General features: G+C 29.7%; 1 protein-coding gene across 1 annotated transcript in view; it reads right to left on the reverse strand.

The window, feature by feature from the left end:
* Positions 1 to 25,170, reverse strand: part of IRSp53 (Insulin receptor substrate 53 kDa) — a 353,967-nt gene that overhangs the window by 287,083 nt on the left and 41,714 nt on the right. Inside the window, exon 2 of the mRNA XM_088266488.1 lies at positions 4,940 to 4,991. The gene's annotated coding sequence lies outside the window, so the exon portion shown is untranslated. The remainder of the gene's footprint in view (positions 1 to 4,939; positions 4,992 to 25,170) is intronic.

The following is a 25,170-nucleotide window of genomic DNA, read 5'->3' on the forward strand; positions in this document are numbered from 1 at the left end:
TCTAAAATGTTTTTTTTTTCAACTAAATTTGTCAACCATTTTTTTTGTAACATAATAATCATGTTGTGGAAGAGTAAGGAATCAAACCTACGGACCTTAGTAACAAAGTCAGAATCACTACCATAGAGCCACCATCTGTTTCAATAACCTCTTACACGTGTTGGTGAGACTGTTCGTTTCATTAAATCTTTGAAAAAATACATATCGCTCACTCCTTTCAAGAACGTCATATATCAAAAATCGACAATTATAAGTTGTGCATACTTTCGGAATGCCCAGAAAATGTACTATATCCCAGCAAAAGCGGCATATTTTTAACTCAATATTTACCCGCTACAGGGCAGAAAGTGTTGTTTTTGTATTTTGAAGAAAAGGTATTGTTTCATTTTTTTTAAATATACTAAATATTTTTCAAATGGAGAAAAAACCTTCAGGTTTTACCTAAAAAGATCTGTTGCACAGTAGAAAGTTCAATAAGTGGCTTGATATTTATTTTTAATACATTGTATTATATTTTTAAACTTTAAAAACGTTCTCCTGAAAATCAATTTTTGATTTATGACGTTCTTGAAAGGAGTGGGCGATATATTATTATAGCTTAAGTAAACATGTTAAAAATGTATTTTTATAACTTTGTTTACTAAGTTGTTAGCTTTAAAATATCCTCGGGAAACAATTTATCAGAATAAACCGTTCTGTTTCGTTTAAACTTTATTTACAATAACGTAAAAAATTCTACCTCATTACATTTGGAGTAGATGAAGCGAATCATTGCGAATTGAAGATTTTAAAATACATGGTTTGCATGTCTAATTTAAATTCATTTAAATATGTAAATCTGCTACCATAATTTACTCATAAATAATATTAACCCATTAGTATCTTTCAAAAGAGGCTTTTATATATGTAACATTTTTGGTGAGTCCAGATTCATGATGAAAAATGTTGTGAATAAAATAATCCGATCAAATTATAAGCTGCATAAAAATTGCACATTATGTTTTCAAGCGTCTTTCAGTAGATAAAATATTCCGGTTAGTATCTTACTGTTAAATACAAGCTTTCTCTAACCAATCATAGATGGCTCCAGTGAACATAAGTAGTATCATGAGGTTTATGTAAGAGTTCTAAAAATTTGACTTTTGTGGTTGTCAATCATGTGTAGAATGTTGTATGTTAACCATGTGTTAAGTGATCACTTTACCGGCCTATAACAGGTCATATGACCTTAAACATTTAGACTTTCAGTTTCTTCTTCATCTCGGTTAAAATGTCAAAATATAAGACATAAATTTATTCATTTATTTAAAAAATTTAAGTGACATATTTTTTCTTTGTTGAATTTCTAATTTAAGGACTTGAATGATATCTTTTTTCATTTAAGAATAAAACGTTCTTATTCATGACTGTTTTCCAAAAGATTTCATCCAAAAATGCTTTTATTCGTTGTTCTATGAGGGTAAAATTTTGCGTTTAATAAAAGTTGAGTCTCTGAAAAGTCCTGAGTGCTTTTCGACTTATAATATTATCCTAAAAGTTTGATGTCTGCGTTTCATTTAAGGTTTCCAGAAACGGCACCGCAGAACTGATTTTCCATTCTCAATAATTGAAAAATCTTTTTGTTTCAATACTCGATCATATTTTCTTTTCAGTTAGACATTTGGAATTTTTGAGTAATTTTTATTGTATCTCTTTTAGTAAAGACGGTTTATGAAAAAATGCCTTAATTAATCAATTAATATACCTCAAACGGTCCATTGAAAGAGTCCTTAAAATAATGTTTAAAGATTGAGAACTGCTAACTACTGTCAAAAGACAAAAAGCCACATATTTTATCGATGTATTCCGAGGAAAGAAATATGTCTTTCTACAGCTTTTAGTATACGGAAAGATGGAGGGCAGACGGGGCTTGTGGCGTAGAAGAACATCATGGCTAAAAAATCTTCGACAGTGGTTTGTAATAATACCGGAGGCAGCAAACCCTTATCAGGCTGGCCTAGGATTATGTGGAGTTTAAGGAGATGGTCACCAAACGACGATAGGAGTGGCATGAGAAGAAAAAGAAGAAAATAATCAATGGTGAAAACAGCTGATTATAAAATCACAAATTTTTAATATCTTCTGTAGAAAAGATCACTTAATTTCGAATCTAAAATATCCAGGTATATACCGGTACATGGATCACCCGTTCTGTTTTTTTTACAATACGCGAGCAAGGTAACGCTAACATAAATCAATTGCCGAGCTATAAGTACTATGATGTACGAATAGGGGAGAGATTTGTAAGGGATTTGTGGGATTCGGTTTTAAGAAAACTAAGAAATAATATTCCGTCTCCATGTGGAGTGGTTAGCACATTCGGCTACCACGCTGAACTTCCAAGATTTGATTCCCAGGGAGGTTTAAATAGATATACGTGTTATTTCACTCGAGTATTTATTAACTATTACCCTGGACAAGTTAGTAACTAAAGTAGGTACCCACTGGACTTTTTTTTAAGATGGGAGTAGTATTTTTTATTTACCTTGCTTATAATGTACAAGGTTTATAGATCATCATGTGTAATTGTGTTTCTTATGGCTAAATTTTTTTTATTTGTGTTGGGAGCAGGAAGGATAAAATAGTTTGACCAATCAGGAACTGCTCAGCATTTGCTCATTGTTGGAAGAAAACCACATAAAACTCCCCAGGAGAAGCCAGACTGTCAACAGGCCTTCCGTTCCACTAGAAGAGGGATCGCATTTTGTATCCTTGCTTAGTTTATGGTACCATGTAATACTCGACTGATCACCTTGCGTTAATATAATAGACGATTTAATTAAAATAACATCAATTTAATGCAGTGCCCTATTCACCATAGGATGCGGACAAATTAATGTTTTAATGTCGTAGATTTTGATTAAAAGATACAAAACAAAAGACATTAAACAATAGTATTTAATTTTTAGTTATTAAACAAAATAGACAAAACCTTTTATTTCGTAACATAATGACTCACAATTTACTAAGGAAAATATTGTATGATTCGTGATAATTTTGCATAGTATGAGTCCCTCATTTGTAATACTAATTGTAAGTCATGTATAGCTGTGCTGCACGACTTTATTAAAATCTTCACGTTATTAATTAAAACGTATTACTATCAAAACAAAACGTGTTTTGCTATCGATTATGAAATACCATAATTATTGTGATGAATTAAGTATAGAATTTTATAAATATGCGTTGTTTTTAATCAAATATTAAATATAGTAATTTTCAAGTAATAAAGTGTTTTTTCAATTATTCAGTTCTGTGAGAAACTCCCAATCATTCGTTTTTGTTTTTATTTATTTGTTTCGCTGCCAATAACATCCATGATTTTCATAATGACAACCATGTTTTTACAAAACCTTTCAATATTTTAAAGCTAAAAATTTCAAGTTTCTTAATATATTTATTCAAGGGAGAGTTAACAAATATGAAATATGCAGGTCAATATACAATACAAATTTATTATTGAAGTATTTTTATCTGTATTTAAACTTTTATGAGCGTTGCAGTTTATGGCTTTGTTATTTTTATTTTTATATATTTTTCAATTAATACATTTATTAATAAGTAATATTAATAAAATTGTTCTCTTTTATATTTTATAGCATTAATTCTATGCTTAATTAATAACCCAAATACATATTCTAATGCCCTCAATAAAAAAATCGTGATTAAACAGTCAGTTAGGAATGTATCTAATTATTATTAATTGTTTATATATTGGCTACATATACCAAAATGATTTTCTACGTACCTGTACCCATTAGCATCTCATGTCTACTTTCATTTTGAAGGTAAAAACGTGCAGTCTTTTATAATTAATGGTCACAAAACGTGTCTTATATTAATTAATAATTCATATGGAAGTTTGTTCACAGAAGACTTTAGTATCCATTTTTATTGAATTTATCATCATTAATTCAACCCTTATCCGCACACAATGGTGCATGGGGCACTGCATCCCGTCGCGACGGGATGCAGTGCCCCTAATTGACGCGTCGATGCTGTGTTATCTTAATCCTTGTTTGCATTGAGGTAAAATATGAAAAGTTTTGTGCATTTGTCCAGTGTGATATTGAATAAATATGAGTTAACCTTTTTTAAATTCATATTGACTTCCCTAGGACTTCAACACGGGACCTTCAGCAGGGTAGACAAACACGCTAACCACGTCACAACAGAGGCGGACATTTACGAAATGTGAAATGAATTTTGATTGTTTAACTACCATTTAAATTTTGATATCTAAATAAAGCCAAAGAAGAAAATGAAAATCTACATGAATCTACAAAATCCATGATTGACAACCACACAACTGAATACATAATTTGTTTCTAAATAATATTATTTTACTTTGAGGCAGTGTTGGTCTCTTTTTTGCATTAATTCGACGATATGGTAATTTTTCAAAATGTTTCCTTATATTACGATTATTTATTGCTCAAAACATTGAAGGGCATGTTAATAAGTGATATTTGTAGCTCTGTTTTCCTGCAATACTTTCAATTCTTTAAAAAAAATCGCTTGTTTACAGTACAACAAATAAAAATGCCTCCTTGAAGGGTTGCCCTTAATTTCTTTCATTTTATAACCTTTTCGTTACTTTTAGAAGTTAGCCATTATCTGTACCCGATCCGTAGGGCACTAAATCATATAGAAGTAGTGTTATCTTGATCGTTAAATACACGAAGGAAAGGTGTTCAGCCTAGCATTTCAAGTACCAGTCCAGAGTGATATTAAATGGTATCCTGCATGGTAGTCTAGTGCGTTAACCGCGCTTTGGATATGGACAATTTATTTACCCATTATGTATATTAAACTGGAGATAGGACCCCCAAGTTACCGTGTGTAAATACCATATTCCCGACTTTATCTACTTTTAACCTTATAAAAATAAAATTCTCACCTGAAGTATCTTGTTTTTCCGAAAGGTAAGGCCGAATGTGCACGTTCACGACCTGGAAATAAAAATAAGTTGATTTTTACAATTTACAATTATTGATCTATCGTTTGCGAAATCTTAATCCTCCCATCACACGAGTACAAGGGAAGAAAAGGTCGTAAATGGTGTTACGGAAAAATAACTTCATTGTGAGACATAAAAAGTCTGGACACGTTTGGGATGAAAAGCCCTCCATAAGATGATAGGGAGAGATTTTGTCGCCAAGGAACGTGATACTCGGGAGAAAGGTGAAATCATTTGGAGAGAAATGAAAAAACTACTTTCGTACGACTCTAATGTGCTTTTTAAAAGCATTATGAGGTCCAGAAGTCTTTTTCACTAAAAGCATCGCGAAAATAAAATAACAATGTCTGTTATTATACACAATAAAAGAAATCCCATTTTTATCAATTTTCTATCTGCAAATCATTATAACCCTTAAATTGGAACCCTAAGTGCTCTTCATACCATTGTTTCTTGGATTATTTTACCTCTCCTCCCTAATCTCTTACCTGACCCTACTTTTTTTGCTTTCCTTGCTTAAATCAATTCATAATTTTTTTTTTTAGATGATTGCCATCAATTTTAGTTTTCGATTAAAACTATTTAAGTTTAACTTACTAAAAAAACAGTTTTTCCTTGTGACACGTGTTTCGATGTGACACGTGTTTCGATGCATTCTATATCATTAACACCGTGAATATGGAATACATCGAAACACGTGTTTCAATAGATGTTAAGAAATACGGGTATTAATAAGTAAAGCTTAAATTAAAAATGGATGGATTTTACTAAAATCTGACAGTCAAATCAATTAATGATATTTGTTTTTTATCAATGTTTATATCTGCGTGCTTCTATTTTACCTGATGATTATTCAGATTCTCGTAGATAAATCCTAAACCCGATATACATGCAGATAAGTAAATCGCAGGTAAATGTAACATATCTTTCGAATTCCTGTATCTAACGATGTTTTTGAACGGAAATATTACAAAAATTTAAATGTATGTAAATGTTATAAGAATAGAATAAAAAAAAAAACTACGTTGTTTAAAAACAGCTACGTAGGTTTCGGAAACCCAGTCGCTGGTCAAATAAAAATTTTGTGGAAAAAACAGTATAATTGTTATTTAATTTTATAAAATTCAGTTCCACCAAGGAATGTCAATACAAATTGTAAATCTAGCAATCAGAATATGGATTGAATATCAATGAACATATCATAAACATAAAACCATTTTATACATATCTTATTAATTTAACAAATTTGAATATACAGAGTAAAATACTGAAAGTAGGACATGGAAACGGTTCCGGGATACGGAAATGCGTAATAATCCAATATGTCGCAGGCGGGGGATGCTGAACAATTCTAACTATTCGCGGTCCAGACTTCATCCCTTATTCGATCTGATGCAGTGACCGCCAGCTACCGAGGGGGTGCGGCTGTCACGCTAAGGGTGGAAACAGGCTCGGTAAACCACATATAGGAGAATTACCAACAGAGAAAACATTTTCCATGTAACTAAATAGGTATTTGTATATTTTTTAATGCGTTTTTTACATTTTCATGCTTCTTGGAATTTTGTTTGCATATGCAGAGCATGTTATATGTTCTCTCTTTTGGATGGATATTTTAACCTTTATCCGCATCCAATGGTGCATAAGGCACTGAATCGTTTTAACGCAGAGTTATCTTGATCGTCACTTACATGAAAGCAAGGTTACTGCTACGCTTCATGGTCCTGGGTAATATTAAATAAGTATTATAGTGTAAAATCACTATTTTTTTTCACCACCCACCTGGGCATCGAACCCGGGACCTCCAGCAAGGTAGCTCAAGATGCTAACCATTACACTATGGAGGCGGACATAACATATGTTAGGAGAAAAAGTTTTTTTTCATAATACAATTACTTATATATTTTTTTTTTCCAGGGGATGGTTATATAAAAGTGCTATCTATGCAGTACAGTTAAATTGCAATGCCCATTTTAATTATCTTTTTGATTAATTCACTAAACTTTACCTCTTTACTTTTATTTCTTACGACTTTGTCATTTTGACACCGGTTTTTGATCCGTTTCGTCAGAATAGTAATGTTCCTAAATAGTTAAATGTTACACTTGAATAAGTTACATAACAGAATTTTTAACTTCAATCAGATCTGTCTCTTATAAGCTTTATCGTTATCAGTAGTTATCATATCAGTAAGTTTAATATTTATCCCCTTTACACAAATTAACCTTTTTGAAATCCTCAAATTAACTTGACTTACCCACGTATATATAGTTTTGTAACTCCAGCCATTTCTGTCTCTCTTGGATATTATGGACATCATTAAGTAACTTGTCAGTGAATTTAACATTATGCCTTTATATTAGATATTTCGAAACCAGCCGTCGATATGTGTAAACAATAAGTTCACTTTATAGTTACCGATAAAATCAAGAAATGGATATTTATCTTTTTTCAATTATAAGTACTGTGGCAACCCACACATCTATGGCAACTCGAATCGAATGAATAACCGAACACCCTACTGAGCCCGCAACGAGCGAAAACTGGCCCGTTACATTTCGTCACCGCCCGTCCTCCGATCGACACGTATTTTAACTGTTCTCATATTAGAATCACGCGATTATTCTTAAATATTTCTTGATTGTAATTTTATAGAACTGAATAAATTTGTGTTAAAAGTAATCCGCTTTCATCTTGCTTCCCTTCTGTTAAATTAAATTGGTGTTCAACTAGAAACCATAGTACCTATTACACTAAAACGATATTTATAGATATCTTTGTATCTTGGCAAGTATTTTTTTTCACAATTTTTAGTCATGTTGTCAATGTTGTAAATGTTTATGTTGTAAATGTTAGTTAACTAAGAGTTTTTTATTCTGATGAATAAAAAACTCTTACTTAACTTATGTTTAAATAGTCAAAACAAGAACACAAATGAACTTGATAAAAATCAACACTTACAAGCTATTTTGCATTACATAGTGCAAAAATAAAGCATTCATTTCGAGTAAAAAATGCTAAACGAATAAAGTATTAGACAAAAACATGTTGGTGGTAAGAGTTTCAGACTTTTTATCAAATTGTTTGAAACACCTGTCGAATTTTATCATTTTTGCCGTCTTGGTTGAGTGGAAGCAATTCAAGGCGTGAAATCAATTCTAACAACAAGGTACACTCATTGTGGCCATAGACTAAAGTCCATTATTGAAAGGAAAAACCTTCTGAACGAACGTACAAAAACGGCCGCCATCTTGTTTCTTTTATAATTTCCTATTTTCTATGGTTCCCGCCAAAATGGAACAGACGGAATTCTATATTTCAGCAATTTATTTCCGATTTATATTCCGTTAGCGTATTTATAGCCAATGTTCGGATGAACATTTTTTTTTTGCTTTCCGTTGCTATTTTTCAACATTGATGTTTGAATTCCAATTTATATATTAATGCTTCGCGTAGAATAAGGTATAAAATGATTAAGGTTTTTAAGACTACCTCAGACAATGAATTTTTATCTTTTTGTCGTTAGTCTATGTACATATTTACTTTTTAACATTTATTTTTCTACTCAAAATCAAAGTGTGTAATTTTATTTTTCTGATATATGCATTTATAAGTTATGTACTGACATTTTTTTGGTAGAAATGCATTTTATAGAATAAGATAAAAACTACATATATTTTTTCCACATAAATTTTGTGAAAAAAGCTAAATTGTTTTTTTTTTATTCTACAAAATGCAATTCCACCAAGAAGTCAGTACAAAATTAATACATTAATGTTCGTATTTCTATTTTCAGGTATACTGAAGAAGACCGTGTTTGAAAATACCGTGTGGCTTGAAATAGAAACCGAGGAAGGCCGAAAAAGACGTAGCATGACCCGAATGGGAATACTGCCACTTGGGAAATATTTTGAAATCCTTATAAGTAAATTAACCATTTTCCTAGTATGCTTAAATAAATGAGCGTTGTTTTTCCTACCCTAATTTTTTTTTCCTGGACCAGTAGCGCAAATTTTCTCTTAATGGGATTATTTTTCTAGCAAATACTCAATTGATTTAATGCAGTGCCTTAAGTACCATTATATTGGGATGATGGTAATAAAACATAAATAATAGGAATGACTATTAATTATGAGTAATAAATAATAACATATATCAATATTTAAAAAAAAAAACCTAAAAACATATATTTTCTCATTATATTTTAGTTAATCCAAAAATGATGAACAAAAAGCAAAAAATATATTTTTCTATAAAATTAACGATTTCTTCAATGCACGAGCCTACTTATGCGAATGAGAAAAAATGATCATTTGACAAAAAATATAACTCTCCATGAACCGTTAGAATCGTTGCCGCTTGAACCAAATCAGTAGCATTTATCACAAAACTTACTGAAATAAAAAACTTTCGTCTATGGTATCATTTCATCAAATGACTTACGGATATTTCCCGCAAAAAAAGTGACCAAAAGATGGCATTGGCAGGCGCGGACGCTGTCAAATGATGTCCGTTCGTTTTTTTAAGAGCAGAATCCATCAATCTATGTCCGCTCCAATATCCTTATTCGATCGAATCAGAATTATTATTTTGCGGTTTATTTTCGAGAATAATTGCGAGCAAATCTCTAATTTTATAAATATTACCTATAGGTACTCAATAAAACAACTACAATAAACAAAAAATTAATTTTGTTAACAAATTAAATATTCTATATATTTTTTTAAATGTAAATAAAAACATTAAGAATTATGGCAGCAAAGTTACTCGTAGGACAAAATATAACATTTTATACGCTGCCAAAGTTCTTCAGAGGATACCGTTTAAGATGAATATTAAAATTTTCGTGTGATTAAGTAAAATTAATTAATACTTTTGAAAGTGAAAATATTGATTCTCATTCTCAAAAATGTTATTTTTCGTAATGTGTTACTATAATTTCATAAGTATTGTACGAGTACAATACGATTGTATGTATGCAATATAATACTAAAAAAAAACAATGAAGCTTTTCTTTTCCTTATATCCCACTTTTTTTGAGAGAAAAAAATTATAAAAAACTAGAAAATTTGTTAACGAATTAAATCAGAAGCAGAAAAAAATCACTTACGAGGAAGACAGTAAAAAAGTATCCCAAATATAATATTTTTTGGACCCGATTTCAACATCGCTTCTCATGCCTAAATTAGCCACATTCTTTACAGCCCTCGTAATGAATCTAATATTTTTCTAATAATCCCTAAAAATATAATTCAAAACAGACTCTAATCATACATGACATACTAAAATATCGGCCTATTTCAAACTATCCCGAAATCTCAAATTTCTAGAGTAAATTATAACTCTTTTTGGATTCGGCAGTCACGTGCTAAAATCTAACCATTTTTAATTCATTTTTTATTTAGTAAATATCACAATTTCATAAAATCTACTGTGACACGTGTTTCGATGCATTCCACCGTAAACCACGTGTTTGAAAATGATACGGAATGCATGAGATTGATTAATAATTGTAACTCAATTAAAAATTGTAATGGATTAAAAAATAACAACGAATGAATTAAAAATCATATTTAATACTAAAAAGTACCTAGGATAATTACAACAAGGTTAGGTAAGGTGATCAGTCTTCGCTTCAGGTGTCAGTCTAGTCATTTTTTAAAACGAAGAGAGTGAGCAAGTAAATAAGAATGTGAGCAAAAAACACTGGATCTTCTCGGGGCCGCAAGACGTAGATATCCGGGAGTGAATTTAGTAACGTACTATGAACAAGAGTGAGTGATCTCTTCGCCTGTGGTTCTGCCCGTCTGTTTTTCTGCCGAAGCGAGGCCCGTGTCGGCGTAGTGAGGTCACGGCCGAAAGTGAGACCACAAACTTGCCCATGGCTAATGATGCCTATTTCACTTTGCGTGGAAAGATTTATGTTAACTCAGGGCAGCGCACATTCCTAGTGTCAACTGTTCTAATGATCCGTCAACAAAATATGTAGGTACGCTAAAGTCTCTATATTTACTAAAATCTCTGTATTTAAGTCTCTGTATTATCTGTACTAAAGTCTCTGTATTTAAAGAATAGTTTATTGAATTCATCACTTGAAAGTTTGATTTACCCTTATGCATACGGTATGAAGCCATATATTTATTGTTTAGGTATTCACTCTGTGGTAAGACATGATAAAATTATAAGCAAAACACTTTTTTTTTACCACTTGTGTATTACTACAAGCTACAGATCGGCTGTCCAAATTTGAAACACAGTAAGGGACATTTTTTTGTAGTACGTTTTTTTGCATTTTTGGACTAAGTAAAATCTATTTTGTCCAAAAATGCAAAAAAACGTACTACAAAAAAAATGTCCCTTACTGTGTTTTAAATTTGGACAGCCGAGATGCTTCCATGTAAGAGGTTTTGAATGTAAAACTCAACGATTTATTTCCTTGAATCTTTTTCGCAGATACCTTGTGGCACATTTTAATGTTTTAGAATTAGCACAAAAACCCTGATGACGACAAGGTTCTTGTCGAAACTGGTTGACAAAAGTGTACCAATAAAAAGTGGTGAAAACAAAGTTTTATTTTATTTTATAAAGTTCAAAGATTTATATTCAAACCCGTAGACAGAAGCATCTGTCCATCAAAAGCTTCCAAAACTAGGGTTAATAATAAAACATTTAAGTGGTAAAAAACAAGTTCTATTTATAATTTTAACCCATATATATGTAAACGGCAATATTATCAAATCACTTAAAGCAACCACAGATTTGTCTTCTCAGTCTCTGACTCAATATTTCGACTTACAATAGTAACTCTCCCGGTAGATTTGTAGTCAGTACGACAAAAAACGTAAATTTGAAACAAAAGATAAAGTAATGTGGTAAGGTAGTCAAGATAAGCTAATGTAAAACTTTTTATTTTATGAGCACTATTTACTTTGTGGTATGGTAATATAACAATGTTGTAGAATGCAAATCACACTATATTGTTTTGAAGAAATAACACCAACCTAATTCTTTTAGCCACCATGCGTACCAACTCATATATATATATATATATATATATATATATATATATATATATATATATATATATATATATATATATATATATATATATATCGTTGATGTTTGACGACGTGAATCAATTACTGATTTTAAAAAAATCCTGTACATCAAAAATATATAATGACATGTTTTTCTCAATAAAATTTGTACATGAATGCTGATAAATTATTTTTTATTTACAACAATTAAACCAGCACACTGTTTAAAAAACTAGTACAAAAAATCGGAAATGGACTCTAGTCCACAACTCCACCACAGGTCCATTATCTGAATAAAATAAAATATCATTTTCTACAAAACGATTGAAAATGTAACAATTTTTGTGGATTTTCATACTAAAACATTTTTAATGTAAAGAAATTAAAATAAATACTTTTAATTTGTATAAAAACTCGTATGGTGAATTTGATCTTATTGATTTATGTAACATATTTTTTTCTCTTTTACACAATAACCGTGAGAAATAAATATTTATTTTCACCTGCTTCAATCCACAGTATAAAAGGTTAAATGAAGACACTCAGGCAGAATGCTAATACCTCGCTATTAATAAAATATTGTGTTGTACGACAGGTTTAAATGTCCCATCTTCGTCACGACGTTTTTTTTTATATAATGCTTAAACGTAATTGAAGCTTGCATAAATAATTTAATGGGCACATTTAAAAAATGGTTTTGTTTAAATATTTTATCATAAGTAAATATACGATATTATTATTTATTGATTATAATATCAGCAAAGTTTCGCTTTCCAATAAATAACCTATTACGTCTACCATTTTCTACTCCATCAAGAACTGCCTGATTATTATAATATTTTTGAGATCTTGGATTTTCTCAGGTTAGAAAACTATTGGTGTTAAAGAACTTTTAGAGGTGTGGCCGATATGTAACTGTTACTTTTTCAGTTATCCGATTGGGACGGTTCGATTCGTTACTTTTTGCCGTTTATATTTCATCCCAGCTTAAGTTTTTGATGCAAGTTAAGTTCAAATTGTCAAAAATAGGAGCTAGAAATATACAAAATGTAACTTTGTTGACTGATTGGTGAGATTTGTCTTAAAAACAATCGAATATGAACACCGAATCAAGTATCAATTAATTTTTAAAAAGAAGACTATATTAAAATTGGGTTTTTATTCGATCGCCTTTGTAAAGTATCTACATAGTAATTTAAGCGAAACCACTGTATCAAAAATGAAATCGTTAATAGGGTTTTATCTTTCAATCAAATTATTTGAAATCAATGTATTTATCTGTTTCTAATAGAGATTTAAATATGATAACAGTTTTCCAGTTTTTAAGGAAAATATAGATTACTTTAATCAATAATTGAAGTAAAAAAACAACAGTAGCTTTCTTGGTGTATAAAACCTGAGAAAATCCCGAGATCTCGACCATACTATAATAATTTGGTACTCTATGATGGAGTCAAAAACCTTATATATTATATAATAGGTTTGAATAATATTCTTCATATGATTATCTTTATACTCACTCGTATAAGATTTGACTTTGAGGTGTTATTTTCATTCCACTGTGATGCTAATGAAATAAATAGATGTTTTTGCGTCGCAATTCTATGTTAATATGATAACCACGTCTTGTACTCCTTATTTGTAGTAAAGTAAGTGGATAGCCGCATACTAATATTTACGTACAATTTTGAATATTGACAACAATATCTGAAAAATAATGAATAAAACTGGTTTCATACAACAACAAAATTACGGAAATCGGTAATTCTTTTTGTATTTTATGATATTCTCTACAAAGGGACATGATATACATGGTAAATTATAAAATGAACCTTTCTTATTATTGGAATAAGCCAGCGATTTCTAATGTCATACTTAAAAAAATCTGCATAATTCACAAACAAATTGTTAATGGTTTGACTACTATTTTTATGATTTCCAGACTCGATTGCATCCCAGTGAAATGGAATCAAATCATTATATTTTAATGAAATCCCTGGACCTAAAGCGTTACAAGTTCAAATTACCCTCGCGTAATTTGCAGGACAAGGTTCACTATTTATGGTCATGTGGAATATTCGTGTGTGTAAAAAGTAAAAATAAAATAATAAAAAAATAATTGCTCAATCAATTCAATAACTCTACGAATCGTAAGAAAAAATATCAATCTATATTTTTGTGTTAACGTTACTTACCGACCGCTCCATATTACGAAAATCACTACCTCATTCATTTCAATATCTATCTGTCACTTTCACTTTTTCAAAGTCGTGATTTATCACTTGTTGGTTAGTTCTTGAATGAGTTCTAACTCCTGATTTTAAAATTTACGCAATTTTACGGAGTATGTTAACCGAACGATATTTTACGATGAATATAATTACTCTTAATAATCGTAATGGATACATGAAAGGTATTTTATTTATAATTTATTACATTTCTAGATGCTAACATTTAAATTTATGTGTACATTTTTTAACCTACTCGTAACGAATTAGTATTGATTCTGCCGATTTTTTAATTAATATAAATATACTGTATACAATTTTTTTAATAATCAAAATGTTAACATAAAAAAAGTTAAATTAATCGTAATTGATACATAAAAGGTATTTTTTTAAATAAAATTGCTTAAATTCCTAGATGTTAACATTCAAATTCATGTGTAGTTTTTGCAGAATATCACTATTAGGTTAATAAAAAACAATTTAGGTAGTTGTTTTATGCTGGGCACACACTGACGTGTACATATTTGTATTTCAATTCACTTTTCCATTTATCAAACTATTCATTATAACTTTTTAATCAATCTTAATTCTGTAGTGAGTTAAAAGTAATTAAGCCCTAAATCCCCAGTTTGATTCCGATTTCCGCCTGTCAATCGTACTTAACGACCTTTCAATTATCTTTCTATCAATTATTAAAGCATCTTAACGTTTCTATCAAGTTCAATACCATCAATTATCATTTGGAAACTAATTATACTCTCGTCGGTCATAGTGCACTTTTTTCATTAGGTTTGTATTCACTTGCGAATAAGTGAGAGCGTATAACACTTAATACTTACGGGCATGTAGCAAAAAACCTGTCTAAAAACGCTAACTAGTCACCTTCGGGAGATATTACAATTCAGCAACAATAAATCTACTTTCTTTTAAATATTCTACATACATACATTAATTACTATATACCTTTTAAAACTGGATTCCATTCGATTAAATATTTCACGAGCTTATTTTTTTTATTATTCGATGTAATAAACGAAGTGTAAACAGTATATTTACTGGCCACTTAGAAAGCCAACGCATTTTAAATAATATTTGTCTGTCGTTGATATACATACTTTACTTTACAAAATTAAATATACTTACATGATATGAAAAAAATATATTTTCAGTAAAAATTATGTTTGTTTATAATTAAGAAGTACGTAAGAGGATGAAATTATTCTGAAATATTACAAACTATCAACGTTTAATAAATCACTAATAAATTGTCTTTTTGTCATCGTTTTTTTCTCAAATATTCTCAGTTATTGAAAACGAAAAATTTCTACGAATTTATACAGCAATTTAAATAAAAATGGTGCATTTAGAAGACATAATTCATAATACTCTAATTTTTTATAAATTATTTCAAATTCAATATTTATACAACAAACGCTATAACAGACAGAAAAAATAAACACTGTTTATAGGTGGCTTAAGTTGATATGAAACATCTATTGTTCCTCTCTTACATCTATCGGCTTACGACCTGGCATTTGGCGAGCTTAATCAACCGTAGGGTGAATAATCTAGTGTCTGATAGATAAAATGAATGATAAAAACATTAATACACTAATAAAATCAAGGTCTGGCAGTGTGTAAAGTGATGTAATTATGCACAGACCTTCAGAACAGAGGAGAAAATCACGTTTAACATAACGAATCTTTATCAGTCGCCGTACTGATAAGATACACTGGCCTGTGTTAGATATGGGGCATATAAGGGACGATATTATATAATACTAGGAAATCATTATTTTAAGCGTGTCAGGATAAAACACAAAAGGAATGAGGGTCTGTTCAATCTCATTTATAATAAACTTCAAACAGATTTACTGAATACAACTACTTATACAAGTCTCATATTATTCCTATTCCGATTTCATTTCAACTTTTAATACAATATTACAATGTACGGTTGAAATAAATAATGGTTATTAACGATTTTGAACTTGAAAATTTTCTCAGATCTGAAACGTCTAGCCACTTACCATTCCGTCTAACAATAATAACTAATAATAAATAAATTAAAACAGACGCGTTTTAACGGTCAAGAACTTTTTGTAGGTTGTATATCTAAACAGGTTTTAATGCCGGAAGAGGAAGGAGTACATTCGAACTCGTAAATCGTAACTTGTATGTAAATAATACGTTACAATAATATAAGGTTCAGTCCCTAACAGGTACAAGTAAAAAAAATGGCTTCGAAATAATTAGCCGCTCGCCTCCTTTTCGTTTTCCTTTATTTTCATAATTAAAAGAAAAGAAAACAAATAATGGAATTGTAACAAACACAAAGATCAATAGATTTTTTAGTAAAGGTTTTATTTTGAATTGCCTTGCGTACGTCAAAGATAATTATATCATTAACAAGGAAATGCGAGGTTTGATTTCAAATGTTAAAATGAATCGTTAAATTTCCTTTTTCCCCAAAAGAAGAAATATATTATTTAAATGGTATATTTCTTAATTCAAAATATATTTTTTTAAATGCATCTTTCTTCAAGTTAAATAACGATATAAAAGTATTTGAGCATTAAATTATCAAAAATGACAATATCCTATTGTTTACATATAAAATGTGCAAGGTAAAATAAAAACATAAAATAAAATAACATTGATAACCAGAAACCAAATAATTTCGTGGTTAACATTAAATGCCACAATAGTAATATTTTTGTACTTTATACATACAAAATAGATTTACTTTTGTAAAAAATACACTTTTTTTATATTTAGGTAAAAAGTTAAAGTAATATAAAAAAAAACAATATTCGTTTACACTTCAAAAAGTTCACTTGTAAAATCTTATTCAAGCTATTTTCGTAATTGTTTCACTTTTTAAATAACCGGTTACAAGTAACGAGTGATCGCTTCTGCCCTCCTACGGTCCTGTGACAACTTTCCATGCAATAATCATCAATGATGGCTCATTAACCCAAAAATGGTTCCTTCAAATTTACAGAAGCAATGAAATAGTAATATCCTTGTTGTACCCGATGTTCAAAACAAACGTTACAATTTGAAGCTTGCAAATCGATAAATGAATGTTTATAATTGGGGAAAATGTGGTATTAGAACGAGTTTATCATGTTAGTTTCGACTCGAAAAATCGACGAAATATACTTGTGCTTTAAAAATACATTACATATCGAAATCAAATTGTTATTATTTTGCAACCCAAAATTCCATATTTTTTTTTATTTAAGTAACTTGTATTTCAGTGAAAACAGTGGCGTCTACAAAGTTTTTAACCAGGGTAGGGAGTAGGTAAAAACATCGAAAATGGTACATAACAAACTCAACAGAGTAATACCACCATGAAAGTGATGAAATTCTCTAAACTTAATGGCTGTAGCAGATGTTATTAACTATATTAAAAGTTTTTTTTGAGTATATCGTAAAAAATGTTTGTTTTTGCCAATATTTCGTGGAATATTTTCTTTTCTTGAGAAAATACAACCCAAATTATTTTTAATGTTTTGTTAAAATTACCCTGACTTATCGAAAAGTACTGCCTATAATGACAGTGAACTACTGCATGGTCCCTTGACGTAAATGCATACATAAGCACGTTTGTTATTTCATTTATAAAAATGTCGATATTTTAAAATATGTCAAGTAAAATTCAGTGCGCGTTTTTAATACGACTCGCAGCAGCGCGGACATTCGTAATATGAATTTAGTTAGCGCAAACTTTTAAAATGTAGTTCTTGAAAATAATTTAGTACGGTAGGATTTATACTATTTTTGTTGCGTATAGGATAAGCACGCCACTGCTCAGGAATAATAACTTGGAGATCATTCCGCTAATTCGAATAACCTCGTAAAATACTTGTATGTAATTTGTGTACGATATTCAAATAAACATTGTTTTCTTATATCTCAAATTACACGTTTAAAAGTTTTTTAACTAACTCGAAATGGGAAGTGTGTTAGTTAAAAAAGAAAAAAAATAAAGGATCTTAACCAACATCACAATTATTTTCATGTTTCATACGTTAATTAAAAATTCAGACAGAGGTGTGCTAAATTGAATAAATTATTAAAATCACTTCATTAAAATAACTAAATCATTTCTTTGCTTAACAAGCGCATCGCGAGGGAGGCATATTAAGTTTATTCTAGAAACAAATCAATTCAAGACCAAAAAATTATTCTATTTTATTTTATATTATTTTCAAAACTTGATAGCATTATCAACAATGTAAACTTTTCATTAAAATTTGTTATAATGATTAAAGAAAACACTTCGTTTTTTACCACTTGAGTTTTATTATAGACTACATGTTTCAGAAGTTAAACTTCCATCATTCAGGTCTGTATAATAACTATATCAAGTGGTAAAAAACGAAGCGTTTTCTTTAATCATTGTAACATGTCTTACCACAAAGTTAATGCCGAAACAATAAATAAAATTTTGTTATATTCAAATGAATTTGAATTCAAATTGAACGTTTTTATGCTAATGTTATTTGTATGAAAATTTTGTTGAATGATTTGGCAGATACATTGTGGAACATTTAACAAAACTTTTTTTAATAAAACTAGAATTTTATTGATAGAAAGCGATAAAAGTGATAAAAAGCGCTGAAGTAAAAAATATAACTATGTTATCGCTTTTCATTAACATAGTTCCAGTTTTATTTCATAAAGTTTTAGAAAATTAATTAAGTTGTTTATTAATTTACTAGGTTTTTTATAGATATTAAACCCACTTTATTCAGAGAATGTCATGCTTTTATTGAATTACAAAACGTTAATTAATAAAAACACAATGATTTGCAATAATCGAAATAATATTTTACAAACATTATTTTCAATTTCTATTAAAGTATCTTAAGCGTTGTTGCTTAGCAAAATACGCGTACTATTCAAATATAATTTCAAATTTAATAAATGGCCACCAAACAATGTCTTCATATATAACACACCAATTCTCATAATTTGTTATTCATAACCGAGTAGATAATCGACTTTAACATTGAACGTTATTATTTAAAGATAAAAATCGTTTTCTTCAGTATCTTATGCTCAAATTATAATGGATAAATAAATCGGCATTCAAATTGACTTTCTCTGTAGCCCAAATTATGCAAATATTTTAATGTCTTTCTATACTTTTTATTTTTTTCCTTCAAACTAGTTAACTAGTTCATGTTGTATGTTACGTTTTATTTGTAGATTCTGATTTTAAATAACTAATGATAAACTTATGTATAATATATCGATTGATTTTCTCTTTTATTTTTCATTCATTTTTCACAATATTTAAACAATTTATAATTTCTTACCTACACTTTTTATGACATTAGTTTTTTTTAAAGATTATAATAATATATTTTTAAGTATCGTACTTGATGACTTCTTAGACATATTTTGTTTGATTTTTTTGCATGTTTTCATTTTTTACTAATATTATTAGCATCACGCCGTTTCTCCGCGGGGGCAGGCAGAAAAGATGGAACGCCACACTCTTCTGTCCTGACATACACTCCTCGCCTCCTTCAAATCCATACATCAAGTCATACAAGCCCTCCGATCACGCAGACTTTTTGACACCCACCAGATTTTAGGTTCTGTTTTAATAATTTAATGGTATTTTTTTTTATTTATGATTAATATGTTAATAAGTGACTGTTGTTGATTCTTATCTGTATTTTTATTTCGTTGAAAAACTTCGTGATGTTCATTTAATAACGCGATGATAAATTGGTAGAATAGCAGTTACTAAAAAAGATTTTAAAAAACACGCATTTTATTTTTATTACTTACACAATTACGTAATAACACACATTTTTATAAATCTGCCGTTTTATTTATAATATTTGGTTTTATATAATCAGACTAAAACCTGTAATGAGATTATCAAGTCATTAAGGATTGTTTCATTTAAAAATATTATGTAATTTCTCAAATTATTTAAGTCATCAGTCTTTGCCAGTTAAATTGTAATAAAAATATTTAAATAAGACGTTTTAGCGATTTCGTAGCAAAAAAGTATATATATAACATGAATCAAATTTGGTTATGGCATGTTAATTTAAAAAATTCTGGCAAAAAAATATAATGTACATCTCTATGATGTAATAGTTAACACTCACATTTAATTTGCGGACTTGAGTTCCCTAGTCATTGTCTCATTTTTTAATTATAATTATTATTAAAATATATATCATATATTCAAATATGTTTTATATTATCCACTGACACTTCGTGATGGAATTGCATTTTTAATTTATTATTAGATTAAAACCAATATTTTTAGCTTTTCCACTTTTTTATTTGACCAGCGACCGGGTTTCGTCGTTACCGACATCATCAGACTGGTCTGATGATGTCGGTAACGACGAAACCCGGTCGCTGGTCAAATAAAAAAGTGGAAAAGCTAAAAAAATTGGTTTTAATCTAATAATAAATTCAAATATGTATTTATCCTACCTGCAGACAAGCCTTTAAACTTTAAACTCTATACAGGTTTTGCTAGTTATTCCTTTTTTATATATTACTAACACTACTACAGAACCTTATCTGCATGGAATGGTCCATAAGGCTCTGTAAGAAATTGATGCTTTGTTATTTTATCGTTTACTATACGAAGGCAAGGGGATCAATCCTGCGCTTTAGGTACCAGTCCAGGGCAATATTAAATGAATATTTTAGTGAAAAAATATACACATTTATTTTGAATTCCCTGAAAATCGAACTCGGAATCTCCTGTATGGTATTAAATTAAATTTCCTAACCTAACCTAACTTGACTTAACCTAACTTAACCTAACCCTACTTCACTTTGGTAGCGGACTTAATGAATATAATAATAATACATATTTATCAACATATATTAGTGTCTTAACAGAGACGAAGCATCTTTTTAAATGAAGGTAAAATAAAAATATTGGGATTCAAAGGATTAACGACCTGGCGTTGTCCGGATCAAGTGATCAAATGGCATTTGGGTGTTATTAAATGGCAGTTTTATGAGTCACTTCTAACTTAGATACGAATGCAATTGTTGCAATGCTGCATATATAAAATTTTAGAAAAATAATGTGATGTAATAATATTGTTTTTTTAATTGAAAGAATGGAAAACGTTAAACAGTGTATAAATTGATATTCGAAGCCAGCCAATGTCAAGTCATAAACCTAATGTATGCGTAGACTTCGATAATACCTTCGTATAAAAAAGATTTTTCTTGTTTGTCGAGACACCTAATATATCGCCCTGAAGGGTTAAAATCCAGTGTTTAATACAATAAAATAAAATAACAAATTGGAAATATTTATATTGGAAAATAAAAATATTATTTTCATCAAATGATCGCCGTGAGACACGCTCCATCTTTACGTCTTGTTTCTTGCCTATTACATTAATGTGGACTTTTATCAGTCCGGCTACAAAGAAAGAATAAATCGTCAAATTGTCGTAATACGGGGTTCCGTAATCAGGATATTCCAGCCTGTGGACGGTATAATTTTATATAAAAGGGATACGATTTACGATATATTTATGTTATGTATTGTGTAATAAATTATCGATGTTTTTGTTCTCTCTTTTGCAAATATGAAGAAAACCTGCTTTAAATTATATTTTGGGTGTTTTATTATGCATGTCGGGTGGGCAAAGGGTTAACTAATGCCAAGGTATTGTTACATGTATATTTGACTAGCTTTACTGTATACTGTATACCTAACACGATGACGTGAAGTGAATTTAAAAGGGCTTATTATGCTCCGGCCACGTAGTATGTCGGATCTATCCGACGAGATCAAGGTGAATGAATATTCTTCGTTGTTATACAAGATAAATATGAACATATAACAATATCTGATACAACTCTCCTCCGTTCCTCGAATAACAAGTAACGGTAACATGACTCCCGAATAAAACGAAATATTTTGATTAAACTTTGTGTATACATATCGCTCACTCTTTTCAAGAACGTGTGTAACGTCATAAATCAAAAACTTGATTTTTCAGGAAAACGTTTTTAAAAGTTTAAAAACTTAACATAATGTACAACATTTTGAGTGTGTCCAAATACTTGTTCACAAAATCTGGATTATCTCCAATTACAGGAGTTATTTTCATATTATTTTTTGACATCTCATCAAAGATGAAGAAGAAGCGTTTCTCGTGTGTGATTGAAATCCAGGATTTGGACCTCACATACTAATATAAGAGTTTCTGCTTAGTAAAGAGTTTCTTTACATCTCACCAATAGATGTCTCTAGTGAAGTTCTAGTGATTCAAGAACAAGGTTTCTAAATTGGTTCATATATATAGAACTTCCAAGAATTTGAGTAGTGTGGTTGTCAATAATGAGTAGAATAGGTGTATGTTACACGTGTGTAAAGTGATCACTTAAACCAGCCTATGACGGTCGTCAGCCCCGTAAATGCCCAGACTTCCATATTCTTCTTCATCTTTGATGAGATGTCAAAAAATAATATAACATAATGTATTAAAAATAAATATCAAGCCACATAATGAACTTTTCACTGTGCAACAGATCTTTTTAGGTAAAACCTGAAGGTCGTTTCTCCATTTGAAAAATATTTAGTATTTTAAAAAAAATAATTAAACAAAACATTTTCTTCAAAATGAAAAAAAAAAACAAAATAAATATTAAGTTACTAATAAGTTAAATATTAAGTGAATTAAGTTAATAATATTAAGTTGATAAGGGTAAATATTATGTTTAAAATATGCCTCTTTTGCTGGAATATAGTACTTTTTTTGGGCATTCCTAAAACATTCACAACTGAAAATTGACGACTTTTGATATATGACGTTCTTGAAAGGAGTGAGCGATATATGTTCATACTTCACAATAAAACAGCTTTATAAGGTACCAAACATTTTGACCAATATCACTTTTCTGTTTTAGTTTATTGGAAGATATTGTTTTTTAGCAATAAGCCCGCCAATGTACTTATTTCCTTTGTGAATACGACGTTTAAAATAAATAAATAAAAATACTTTACAATATTTTTCGGTGTGTCCAAATCCTTGTTCACAAATCTGGGTTTCTCCGCTAAGGAGTAAATTTAACGTTTTGACATCTCAATATAGATGTAGAATAATATGGAAGTCTGGAAATTTACAGGACTTTCATAGGCTGGTTGAGTGATCACTTTATACACGTGTAACATTCACCATTCTACCCATAACCGACTACACTACGCAAACTCCTAGATCATAAATCTCATAATGCTTTATATGCGAGTTAACCGTAGCTATCTATAGTTGGTTTGAAAAAGCATTTACCTATCAGAGATCATTTTATTGAGATACATGCAAGATCATAAATGGATTTTTTTACATACTAAGAGACGCCTGAAAACATGATTTTCAATTTTTAAATTAAAATCATTATTTTTAAACCAACCAAAGATGACTCATGTGAACTCAAACAGTAAGCATCAGTATGATATGAACAAATTAATTCAGTTTATTAAACCTCATTGAATTTAAAAAAAAAAACGGTTTTTAAAATTCTAGAAAATAAAAATTACATAAATAAAGTCAAACATAAAAAGTATTTAAGAACGACATTTTCACGCCATAACTTTTGAATAATATTTTTGTATTTTGAATACACGAAAAAAAGCCGTTTTATTTCTCATAAACGTGATTTAATGGTAAATATGCCTCTACTTTTTTTTCTTGAATACATATGTGGGTAGGTACTTTACGTAACGAAGTCTACTTCGTATAAAACTTGTTTATTGCCCATAAAATCCGGAGTTTTGTTTGTCAACGCCGCCGCTTTTGAAAAGGTAATGTTTTGATCAGTTTAGAAATGTGAAACGGTCCCTTTTGGATATTTATTACTAGATAATGTTGATAGATTATTACGTAAGAACTTTAGTATTTGATAAATCAGCCTAGAACGCCCGTCATGAGCCGCAATATAAAAAAATAAAATACATGATCAAAGATGATGGGTAACCCTTGAAGGAAGTAGATACGATAAGAAAATAATGGCGATAGAAATGGAAAATATTAAAGCAGTATTTTCTCGATAAAGGATAAAAAATAAACAACTTTATCGACAAAACATGTTTATATCAGGAATATTACATATCCACCTCCGCAGTGTAATGGTCAACACGCTCGGCTACCGTGCTGGAGGTCCCAAGTTCGTTTCCCAGGAGGGGTCAAATAAATATAAGTGATTTTTTCACTCTAGTATTTATTCAATATTACCCTGGACTGGTACCTGAAGCGGAGGGCTTATCGCCCTTCCTTCATTTGTAAACGATCAAGATAACACTGCGTTTATATAATGCAGTGCCCTATGCACATCGAGTGCGAATGAGGGCTTGAAGAAGATATTACAAGTTTATTCATAAAATTTTTAAAAAAGGCTAATAATAAAAAAAAAATGTTTAAAAAAGGTCTGTTTTTTAAATCTTGACATACAACATAACGTTTTAATCAATTTTATAAAAATATGATTTGAATTTTCATCAATTTATAAAAATATTTTTAAAGTATTTATAATAGTTATTAATACTTCTTTTTTCTCTCTCTACGAAGTGAACTTATTCTATCCCTTCCTCCTTAATAAGCTTTTCTGGAAATATGTTGATTGAAAACGAAAGTATGATATTTAAAAAAAAAACAATTTATTTATAATTTATATTTACTAATATTTTATATTTCTATCCTTTAAAATCACCCGATAGTGTACAAGTCCCTACATCAGAGGGGAAGTGTTGTTTATCTTGGCCATTAAATACACGAAAAAACGGTGATTTGTCCACCGCTTCAGACATCAGTTCAGGTAAAAACTTAATAAATGTTATATTTTGTTAAAATACGATAAATAACTCATCCATAGTAAAGGAAAAAATTAA

This window comes from Brachycentrus maculatus, unplaced genomic scaffold (assembly GCF_059751285.1).
Source record: "Brachycentrus maculatus isolate JH-2025_06_01 unplaced genomic scaffold, ASM5975128v1 h1tg000269l, whole genome shotgun sequence".
NCBI lineage: Eukaryota > Metazoa > Arthropoda > Insecta > Trichoptera > Brachycentridae > Brachycentrus > Brachycentrus maculatus.